Source organism: Muntiacus reevesi, chromosome 3 (genome assembly GCF_963930625.1).
Source record: "Muntiacus reevesi chromosome 3, mMunRee1.1, whole genome shotgun sequence".
In the NCBI taxonomy this organism is placed as follows: Eukaryota; Metazoa; Chordata; class Mammalia; order Artiodactyla; family Cervidae; genus Muntiacus; species Muntiacus reevesi.
The window spans coordinates 264,013,691-264,025,449 of NC_089251.1; the positions used below are offsets into that span (position 1 = coordinate 264,013,691).

An 11,759-nucleotide genomic window follows, 5' to 3' on the forward strand; every position below is an offset into this window, starting at 1 on the left:
ATTAGCATATGAAATTAGTCAGCCTATGAAACCTAACCATGCCACATTTTGCAGCCACACTCACCCTCTGCAATGTCCACACTCTGTGGAATGTGCTTCTGAGTCTGAATAAATCCACTTCCTACCTATCACTTCTGTGTATTGTAAGAACAGTGAGAGACTTTATTTTTTGGGCTCCAAAATCACTGCAGATGGTGACTGTAGCCACAAAATTAAAAGACACTTCCTCCTTGGAAGAAAAGCTGTGACCAACCTAGAAAGCATATTAAAAAGCAGAGACATTATTTTGCCAACAAAGGTCCGTCTAGTCAAAGCTTTGGTTTTTCCAGTAGTCATGTATGGATGTGAGAGTTGGACTATAAAGAAAGCTGAGTGCTGAAGAATTCATGCTTTTGAACTGTGGTGTTGGAGAAGACTCTTGAGAGTCCCTTGGACTGCAAGGAGATCCAACCAGTCAATCCTAAAGGAAATCAGTCCTGAATATTCATTGGAAGAACTGATGTTGAAGCTGAAACTCCATTACTTTGGCCACCTGATACAAAGAACTGACTCAGTGGAAAAGACCCTGATGCTGGGGAAGATTGTAGGTGGGAAGAGAAGGGGACAACAGAGGTTGAGATCGTTGGATGACATGAATTTGAGTAAGCTCTAGGAGTTGATGATGGACAGGGAAGGCGGCTTGTTGCAGTCTATGGGGTTGCAAAAATTTGGACATGACTGAGTGACTGAACTGAACCTATTACTTTGTCTCTCGCTGAATTCTTTCTGCGATGAGACATCAAGAATATGAGCTTCATTAGGTCCTGAAACCAGGTACTGTGGGTTTTGGCTGGGTTCATGTGCTAATCTGAGGTAAACGGTTTCAGTTTGATCTCCTTGCAGTTCAAGGGACTCTCAAGAGTCTTCTCCAACACCACAGTTCAGAAGCATCAATTCTTCTGCACTCAGCTTTCCTTGTAGTACAACTCTCACATCCATACATGACTACTAGAAAAACCATAGCTTTGACTACATAGACCTTTGTTGGCAAATTAATGTCTCTGCTTTTTAAAATGCTTTCTAGGTTGGTCAGAGCTTTTCTTCCAAGGAGCAAGCGCCTTTAAATTTCATGGCTGCACTCACCATCTGCAGTGATTTTGGAGCCCAAGAATATAAAGTTTGTCACTGTTTCCATTGTTTCCCCATTTATTTGCCATGAGGGGATGGGACCGGATGCCCATGATCTTGGTTTTTTGAATGCTGAGTTTTGAGCCAGCTTTTTCAGTCTCCTGTTTCACTGTCATCTAAAGGTTCTTTAGTTTCTCTTTGCTTTCTGCCATAAGGGTGGTGTCATCTGCATATCTGAGGTTATTGATATTTCTCCCAGCAATCTTGAATCTAGCTTGTGCTTCATCCAGCCTGGCATTTTGCATGAGGTACACTGCGTATAAGTTAAATAAGCAGGGTGACAATATATAGCCTTGACCTTGACGTACTCCTTTATGATTTGGAACCAGTCCGGTTCTAACTGTTGCTTCTGGACCTGCACACAGGTTTCTCAGGAGGCAGATAAGGTGGTCTGGTATTCTCACCTCTTTAAGAATTTTCCACATTTTGTTGTGATCCACACCGTCAAAGGCTTTAGCATAGTCAATGAAGCAAATGTATTTCTGGAATCCTTGCCCTCCCAGGTTATCACAGTTATTTACCAAGAATTTAATGCACATCAGATAATAACAAACAGGTTCGTGTATTTATTGCCCATAGAGGCTGGGGGCTCTGACTTCGGTCAAAGGAAGTCAAGGAGGGTCATGGAGACTGAGAGCCAGAAGCTTCCTCCATTAGGTGAAGGAGGACCTTTCCTGCTGCTGTGCTTTGAACTGAAAAGAGAAGAGACAGATATGTCTGGATGCCATCAAACACATTTATGTTGCACTAATAGGTTGCAGGGCTTCTCCTGTGACTCAGCAGTAAAGAATCCACCTGCAATGCAGGAGATGTAAGAGATGCAGGTCAATCCCTGGTTCGGGAAGATCCCCTGGAGGAGCGCATGGCAACGCACTCCAGTATTCTTGCCTGGAGAATTCCATGGACAGAAGAGCTTGGTGGCCTGTAGTCCATAGGATCACAAACAGTTGGACACGACTGAAGGGACTTGCACCAACATGGAACAGGCTGCAACCTATTAGTAGGTCAAAAAATCAATTTAGTGTTTCATGATCATTTTGTTTTTCATGATCATAATTTTTGAAAAATAGGAAAGATATTCTGGGAGAAAAGGAGGGGAAGAGATGAAACAAGTTGTACAAAACTTTACTCTTGAAGCTCAGGGACTGGTACATGAAAGCGGATTATATTACTCTACTTTTCTGTGTTTGAGACTTTCCTCAATAGTCTCTGTAAAAATATATCTATCTCCTAGGAAGTTTTTCTTTCAAGAGAGATGGAGGAAGAGAGAAAGGAATTGACAATGGCAAGAATGCATCACTGTATTAAGGGTAGTTTTGTGAAACTTGTTACCATGTAAAATATATTTCTTACTGAGGGTTGAGATTTTTTTTTTTTTTTAAGTTTGAAAAACACTGCCTTGAGCCACAGCGGTCATAAAGGTTCACCCAGACTCTTTTCCCCAGGCTGCAAGTGATAGGGTAGGTCATCACCAGGGATCCACCTGGCAATAAACATGCAGGCCTGACTTCCTTGAAATTTTACGTGAGGACTAGCCAGTTAATGGGTAACCAGGAGCAAAAACCACTCAGCTGGGAGTCTGTGGCCCCACGGGGGACCCTGCTACAGTGCAGTTAGGGCTCCCAGGGGTGGTGTGGGACAAACCTGGTTTCCAGGGTTGCAGCCGAGAGCCCTCTGTCCCAGAACCTAGCAAGTTCAACCACAGAGGTCTGGAGGCTCTCCCGCCTGCTGACAAACCCTAAGGCAGCTCAGCTGGGCTGGAAAGCTTCCCAAGATGGTAATCCCCGTCGGGCCTGAGTTTGCCCTCCCCACCCCCAGCCCAGGACTTGCTCTCTGCAAACCAAGTGACCTCCTTAACAGCCGGGGCTGAGCGCGCCTCCTGTGAAGGTGCGGAGCGTGAAGAGCCCTGGCTCTGGGGGCCGCGCAGTGCCTCACGAGCGCTCAGTTCTGCAGCTTTCTGCAAAGCAGCCACGGACAATACTAAACAAATGCGCACTGGTGGTCCAATAAAACTTTTCATGGACGCTGAGATTTGAATTTTATGTAATTTTGTTTGTTACAAAATAAATCATTTTTTTGGTACTTCAAAACCATTAAAAATGTAAAAGTCATTTTTAGCTTCTGGGTTGAACAAAAACACGGGACAGCCTGCAGGCGGTGGGCTGCAGACCCTTGCTTTGGAAGCGGCTCTCCTTCCCGCTCTCTCCCCCTCCCCCACCCCTCGCTCCTCCCCGGCTCCCCGCGCTGGTCCCCAACTGCAGCCCAGACGCAGCGGCCGGCGGTCAGGGGGCGCTGACTCACAGGCTGACTCAGCTGCAGGCGTGCATCCAGCACACGCCTCGGCCCGGCAGCGGGGCGCCGGGCGGGCGGCACGGCCGGTGGAGGTAGGGGCGTGGCGGCGGCCGCGCCGGAGTCGGAGCGGCGCGGGCCGGGGCGCAGGAGCAGCTTTGCAGGATCCTGACCTCTGTGGGGCCGGGCAACCCGCGTGGCCGGGCGCAGTGGCCGCGCTAGAGCCTGGGCCCGGAAGGGCTACGACCCCCCTGGCGCAACTCAGGCGCGTAACACCCAGAGCGCACGGGTAGGCGACCCGGAGGGAGACCCCTGCTGCGCAGGTCCGCAGGAGCCAGTCCTGGGTGAGGAGAGGCTCGGGCGGCGGCTCCGCTCCCGGATCACACGCCCGCGTCCCGGCCTTTTACCCCGCGGTCCAGCCCCGGCTGGTCTCCTCCAGGCAGCCTTCCCACCGGGCCTGCTAGGAGCTAGTCAGGGTCCGCCCCAAGGTGGCCAGGGCGCCCTTCCGGGCACCTTCTCCGCCTGACTGTTTGTGTCTGGCTTCGTCACCAAACTGTGAGCCCCTGGGGGGCAGCGACCAGGTGGCAGAAGGTTCTGGATTCCTGGGGTTTAAACAGCGCCCGGGGACAGGAGGAGGTAGACTTGCAGCGGAGCAAACCAGCGTTAGTGATCCCACCTGGGGCACAGGGGTACCAGATCGCCCAAACCCGTAATAATGGAATAGGTTTAAAATGCCGTTTTTATACCCATAGTCAACCCCCTCCAATACTGTTGCCTGGAAAATCCCATGGACAGAGGAGCCTAGTGGGCTACAGTTCCTGGGGTCGCAAAGAGTCGGACACGACTGAGCGACTTCACTTTCACTTTAGTAATATGTAAAAATATTCTACGCTTTGTGTATTAATATAGAAAATGACCAAATCATTTATTTGAAATGATACATATTAGAATTACACATTATTAAAATATGAAAAATATGAACACAGATAATTTGAAATTATATATTCTGTATTTACTTTTCTGTTACATAAATGCTATTGTTTAAACAATAGGATTAGTCCCAATGGCAATAATTCATAGTGGGACGAATTAAACAAATAATATGTATGAGAAAGAAATATACAAATAGTTTTAGAATGTTTCCGTCCTCTGATAGGGCAATTTATTTTAATCCATTATGGGTTACTTAGATTTTGTGTTAAAATACATATATATGAAAGGTTATGTACTGTATGATTGCAACTTTATGACATTCTGGAAAAAAGCAGAACTATGAGAAGAATGAAAAGATTAGTAGCTTCCAGGAGTTGGGGGTGGAGCTAGTGACGGGGATGAATAGGTGAAGCACAACATCAACAGTGAATTTAACGTAAACTCTGGGCTTTAGCTGATGATGTTGTGTCAATGCGGGTTCATAGTAGCAATTGTACCACTATGTCCCATAGGTAGATAATGGGGAGGCTATGCATGTGTGGGGGTGTGGGGTATATGCGAAGTGCCTGTACTCCCCCCTGGATTTTGCTGTGAACCTAAAACTGCTGTACAAAATTTAATTTTTTAAAAAAAGATACATAGAAGACTTTTAAAAAAGAGAAAGCAAATATAATAGGACTAATTACCAATATTTAATTTAAAAAATAACAGTGACATTGCTGTCCTATGATACAAAGCCTTTTTCTACCTCTATGTCCTTGCCTGCAGCCTTTAGGGAACCCTTCCTTTATGTAGTGATCGAACTGAATGTGATTAAACATAAAATTCTTTGACTTGCAACTCTGCTGTTATTAAGCCAACTTTATGCTGATTCCGGCTGTCAGTTCAATGTGATGGCATCAAGCTAACAATCCTCTCAACCAAATCATTTGAGCGTGGAATACTTAGGGTCTTACTAACAACAGAAGGTTTTTAGACTGTAGGGATTAGTTTCCAGCTCTCAAAAAATGTGCATCCACTTTGTACCTACAGGCTGATTTTGGTAGACCAGCTGTTTATGAGTTCCTTTACATCTATAAATTCAGTATGTAGGACATCCATGTCTAAAATAACCTTCTTTTTAAACATTTTGAAGCACTCTGGATGTCATAAGCTAAACCTCTATTTCTTAGGAAAAATGGTTTTAAAGCCCAATGATATCTGAACTTGGGAAATTAAAGTTGAATGACAAATAATTTCCAGTTTTAGTAAAGAAATGATCAAATCCTGCTTAAACTGGCTGTCCTTTTCTGGTGATGTTTGTTTTATTACCCCCAAACTGAGTCATTTTTCATTATATGAGTTTTTGTTACTATCTACATATCACATTGAGCAAATCAGGTGCAGTCAGCTCACCCATTTTTGGTGTCTGAATGGCCTCTTCAAAGATCAGACAGTTTTAGAGAACAGTTTAGGGATTTCTGCTTGCAACCCTTTTCTCCATTCTCAGTCTATCCTCATGTTAGAGAGAGTCATTATTCTTGTCCCACACTTTGAAAAGATGGTTTTTTAGAAGACTAAGCTTTTTTTAAATTGAAGTATAGTTGATTTACAATGTTGCCTTAATTACTTCTCTACAGCAAAGTGACTCAGTTTTATATATATATTCTTTTTCATATTCTTTTCCATTATGGTTTATCACAGGATATTGAATATAGTTCCTTATGCTATACAGTAGGGCTTTGTTGTTGATCCATTCTATATAAACCTGTTCACATCTATGGCAGATTAACTGTGGTCTATGACTGACCACAGTGAGAGCTGTCTTGTAGGCACATGTCTGCAGAAGATCATCTTCTTCCATTTCTAGAAACCCAAGTGACTTATTAAATGCTTTTGCATGTTTTGAGGAAACAGAAGTCACCACACCTTTTATCATGAAAGCCTCGGTATCCCAGGAAACAACCCATACTCCAATAGTTGTGCTGTGGACAATTTTGCAAGACACTCAGCAGGTGAGGACTTAATTGACCATAAGTGAATGGGTTTGTTTCTGAGCTCTCTATACTGTTTCACTGATTTATGTCTATATTTGTGCCAGGGCCATACTGTAGATTTGTAGTATAGTCTGAAGTTAGCATTTTTCCTCCAGTGGCCACTATATCCAACTGTGAATTGGTTGGGGGACACCAAAAAAATGATTTTGATTAATTTAGAAGCCCTTGGCTGTCTCATTGAAGAGTTGTGAATATCAGTTTCTACTTTTACGTTCCTTTCTCAACCATGTGCTTGCATGTATGCTTAGTTGCTTCAGTCCTGTCCAACTCTTTGCGACCCTATGGACTGTATCCCACCAGGCTTCTCTATCCATAGGATTCTCTGGGCAAGAATACTGGAGTGGGTTGCCTTGAGCCACCCAGGAAGCCCTTCTCAACCATGCCCAACCTCAAATTCTTTTCTGCATATTGTGAAGCATACCCTTTTTGATTTACCACCCTAAACCAGTTTCATATGTTATGCCAGTAGTCAGTAAAGTAACACAGATATGGGGTTTTCCTGGTGGTCCACCTTCCAATGCAAGAGACGTGAGTTCAATCCCCAATCGGGAAACTAATATTCCACATGCCGTGGGGCAACTAAGCCTGCACACTGCACTAGAGCACCCGTGTAGCGCAACTGGTACCCAGTGCAGCCAAACATTACAGTTGTTTAGACTTCTAAATGATCATCATGTCTGGTTCCTGCTGGCACTGATTGGTATTGTCATCATTCTCATTTTCATCAACTGAACTATTAAAAAACATGGCCACAATATTCACCATGTTAAAAATTGAACTAGCACTGTCTCAACACAAATCACAACAGTCAGTTCACAGGCAAAGTGGATGTTCATGCATTAGATTACAGTGCACTTGAGTTGAATCCCTGGGTTGGGAAGGGTGGTTATAATGAATGATCCATTATCAGGAACTGCAAATTGTGGTTGCCATCAGCAGCAGTTGAAACTAGGGAAAGTGCCATGTCCATTTGGTACTAAAACCCGTATGGCTTTCAGCCTCTCTTTTTGGGGTCACCTTTGGGGCTTGTACCTTTCCCCCAACCTTCTGTGCCCATTACTGAAAACTTGGAATTTTCTCATCCCAGGGAACAGATTACCTGATGTAGGACTTTTACTGCTGAAATAAGGAGAATCCCGGACAAACTGGGTTGGTTGTTCACGATAGCAAATGCTTGCAGGATCAAGAACTCAGCTTCAAGGTAAATACTGAATAATGTGTGAAATTAAAAAAAGAACAACTCACAGATTAAGGAAACAGGTTGGTCAAAAGCAATGGGGGTGGAAATGGGTGAAGGAAGTCAGTTATAAGATAAATAAGTTCTGGGGATGTAATGTAGAGCATGGTACCTATAGTTAACAATGCTGTATCGCATGTATGAAAGTTGCAGTGAGATTAGATCTTAAAAGTTCTCATCACAAGAAAAAAATTATAACTAGATGGGGTGATAGACAGTTACTAAACTTATTGTGGTTATCATTTTGTACTGCATACATATGTCGGATCATGTTGTATACCTTAAACTAATATGATGTTATATGTTAACTGTATCTCAATAAAACTGAAAAAAGTCTCCATATTAAAAAATCAATGTATTTCTATATACTAGCAACCAACAATTGCAAATTGTAATCTTTAGAATTCCATTTATAATAGCATTTTAAAAACATAAGTGCTTCCCTGGTGGTCCAGTGGTTAAGAATCCACCGGCCAATGCAGGAGACCGGGGCTTGATTCCTGGTCCAGGAACATCCCACACGCTGCAGGGCGACTAAGCCCGTGTGTCACAAAGCCCATGTGCTTTGTGCTGCGCTCAGCCGCTCAGCCGAGTCCAACTCCTTGCGACCCCTTGGGCTGTAGCTGACCAGGCTCCTCTGTCCATGGGGATTCTCCAGGCAAGTATATGGGAGTGGGTTGCTGTGCCCTCCTCCAGGGGATCTTCCCAACCCAGGGACTGAACCCGGGTCTCCTGCATTGCAGGCAGATTCCTTACTGTCTGGGAAGCCCATGAGCCACAATTATTGAAACTGGGTGCCCTGGAGCCCATGCTCCACAACAAGAGAAGCCACCACAATGAAGGCCCACACACTGCAGCTAGAGAAAGCCCATAGTAACAAAGACCCAGTACAGCCGAAAAGAAATAAATCTTAAAAGAAGCATGAATTAAGTAGGGATAAATTTAGCAGAATATATTTAAGACCTGTACACTGAAAACTATCAAACTTTTGCAACAAATTAACAAAGACCTTTAAAAAAATAGAGAGAAATACCATGTTAATAGATCAGAAGACTCAGTGTTGAGATGTCTCTTCTGCCCATATTGTTCTATAGAGCCAACTCAACCCCAGTCAAAATTCCAGCAAGCATTCTTTAGATAGGAATTGACAAGCTGGTTCTAAAATGTGTGTAAAAATACAAAGGACCTACAATAACCAAAATAATTTTGAAAAAGAACAAAGCTGGAGGATTTACACTACCTGATTTCATCTTTCAGTAGTCTTGTAACAGTGACCAAGAAATTAAGACAATATGATGCAGGCATAAGGAGGAACTGATAGATCAATAGAATAAAATGTAGACTTCCTTGGTGGTGTAGTATATAAGAATCCGCCTGCCAGTGCAAGGGACATGGGTTTGATCCCTGGTGTGAAAGGGTTCCACGTGCTGCAGGGCTACTGTGCCCATGTCCTGCAACTAAGTGAAGTTGGAGCTCTGCAACAAGAGGAGCTACCACCTGCCACAACTAGAGAAAGCCCACGCAAAGCAGTAGAGACCTGACATAGACAAAAATAAATAAAATCTTTTTAAAAAATAGAATAGAGCGCAGATATAGACACATGTATATATGGTTAGTTGATTTTTAACAAAATATCAAGTGATGACACTGATGGGAAAGTGATAGAGTTTGTCACAAATGCTGCTGGAACAACTTGATATCCATACAGAGAAAAAAAAATTAAAGCACTAATCCATGCCTTACACTATATATAAAAATTAATAAATTCCAAATGGGTTGGAGATCCAAATGCAAAAGCTAAAACCATAAAGCTTCTAAAAGAAAACATAAGAGAAAGCCTTTGTGAGCTACATGATCTGATGCAGAGATTTCTTAGGTAGGATACAAGAACAAAAACCACAAAAAATGTTGATAATTGGACTTCATCAAAATTAAAAATATTTGCTCATGAAAAGACACTGTTAAGTAATAAAAGACAAACCACTGACAGAAAGAAAATTTTATTTATGTGACAGAAGACTTAGTGCCAGAATGTATAAAAATTCTCAAAACTCAATATAAAAAATAGGTCAAAGATTTAAACCATCAAATAACCAAAAGAAGATATATAAACATCAGGTAAGCACATGAAAATGATGCTTACCATCATTAGTAATTAGGGAAGTAAAAATTCATGCTACAATGTTATACTGCAACACAGCTACTAGAATAGCTAAAAGTTAAAAAACAAAACCCAAAGAACTGACCACACCAAATGCTGGGGAGGATGCAGAGCAACTGGAACACATGTATGTTGTAAGTTTTCCAAATTTGCTGGCATACTGAGTGCAGCACTTTCACAGCATCATCTTTCAGGATTTTAAATAGCTCGACTGGAATTCCATCACCTCCACTAGCTTTGTTTGTAGTAATGCCTCCTAAGGCCCACTTGACTTCACACTCCAGGATGTCCAGCTCTAGGTGAGTGACCACACCATGGTTGTCCAGATCATTGAGAACTTTTCTGTATGGTTCTTCCATGTATTCTTGCCACCTCTTCTTAAGCTCTTCTGCTTCTGTTAGGATGAGATGGTCAGATAGCGTCACCAATTCAATGGACGTGAATTTGAGCAAACTCCAAGAGATAATGGAGGACAGAGGAGCGTGGTGTGCTACAGTCCACGGGGTTGCAGAGTCGGACACAACTTAGCAACTGAACAATAACAACAAAATGTTGCTGGTGGGAGTGCAAAATGGTATAAGCCACTTTTGATAACAGTTTTGCTTTCACTCTTTTTTTTTTAAAAGTAAACATGTACTTACCATATGACTCAGCAATCCCATTCCTAGATATTTGCCTACAAGGACAGAAAACATATACCCACACAAAACCCTGTGTGTGAGTGTGCTAGCAGTTTTATTTAATAATAGCCTATAACAGGCAAACAGATAACAATGTGTGGTACTTCTGTATATGGAGACTACTCAGCAACAGAAAGAAACTACTGATAGACACATCAATATGTGTAAATCTGGATAAATCTGAAAAGCTTCATGTTGAATGAAAAAGCCAGTTTTAAAAGGCTACATACTGTAAGGATTCCATGTTTATATCATTCTATGGAAAATAATGGAAATCAGATCAGTGACTGCTAGGGGCTGGGGATGAGACACAGGGTAACTGTGAAGGTGTTAAAAATGACCCATTTAATGTTTGTGCTGGTGGTTACACTATTACATACATTTGTCAAAACAGAACTGTTCATTCAAGAAGAGTGAATTTTACTACTTGTAAATTATACTGCACACCTATTTTTTAAAAAAAGAATGAAATAGGCCATTTGCAGCAATATTGATGGACCTAGAGATTACCATACTAAGTGAAGTAAGTCAGAGAAAGACAAATATCAAAGGTTGTCACTTATATGTGGAATCTAAAAAAAACGGTGCAAATGGACTTGTTTATAGAACAAAAACAGACTCCCAGACTTAGAGGGCAGGCTTATGGTTGCCAAGGTAGAAAGGTGGGGAGAGGGATGAATTGGGAGGATGGGATTGGTATATGCACACTGCTAAAAGGAAAACAGATCAACCAGGACCTACTGTAGAGCACAAGGAGTTATACTCAATGCTCTGTAATAACCTAAATGGGAAAAGAATCAGAAAAAGAATAGATATATGAATGTGTGAAAGATGCTCAGTCATGTCCAACTTTTTGAGACCCTATGAACTATACAGTCCATGGAATTCTGCAGGCCAGAATACTGGAGTATCCCTTCTCCAGTGGATCTTCCCAATCCAGGGATCAAAGCCAGGTCTCCTGCACGCAGGCAGATTCTTTACCAGCTTAGCCACCAGGGAAGCCCAGATATATGAATATGTATAACTAATCACTTTGCTGTACATCTAAAACTAACACAGCATTGTGAATTAACTATATTCCAATATGAAATTAAAAAGAATCAATGTGCCATTGTGCTATTGACACTGGACTGTATCTATTCATCTCCATTTCTTAACGGGGAACCCAGCCACCCAGGACTGTCTCCTCTCTTCAACCTTCCCAGGGTGAGCCCTGAGTAGCCTGGCTTCTACGCCAGAAGACATGAATGGACACC

The 11,759-nt window shown here is 42.5% G+C and overlaps 1 long non-coding RNA gene across 1 annotated transcript; it reads left to right on the top strand.

The window, feature by feature from the left end:
* Positions 1-3,592: 3,592 nt before the first annotated feature.
* On the top strand, positions 3,593-7,910 carry LOC136163523 (uncharacterized). The gene is made up of 3 exons (XR_010662253.1): positions 3,593-3,800; positions 6,286-6,383; positions 7,513-7,910. It is a non-coding gene; the product is annotated as an uncharacterized lncRNA (long non-coding RNA).
* The last annotated feature ends 3,849 nt before the right edge of the window (positions 7,911-11,759 follow it).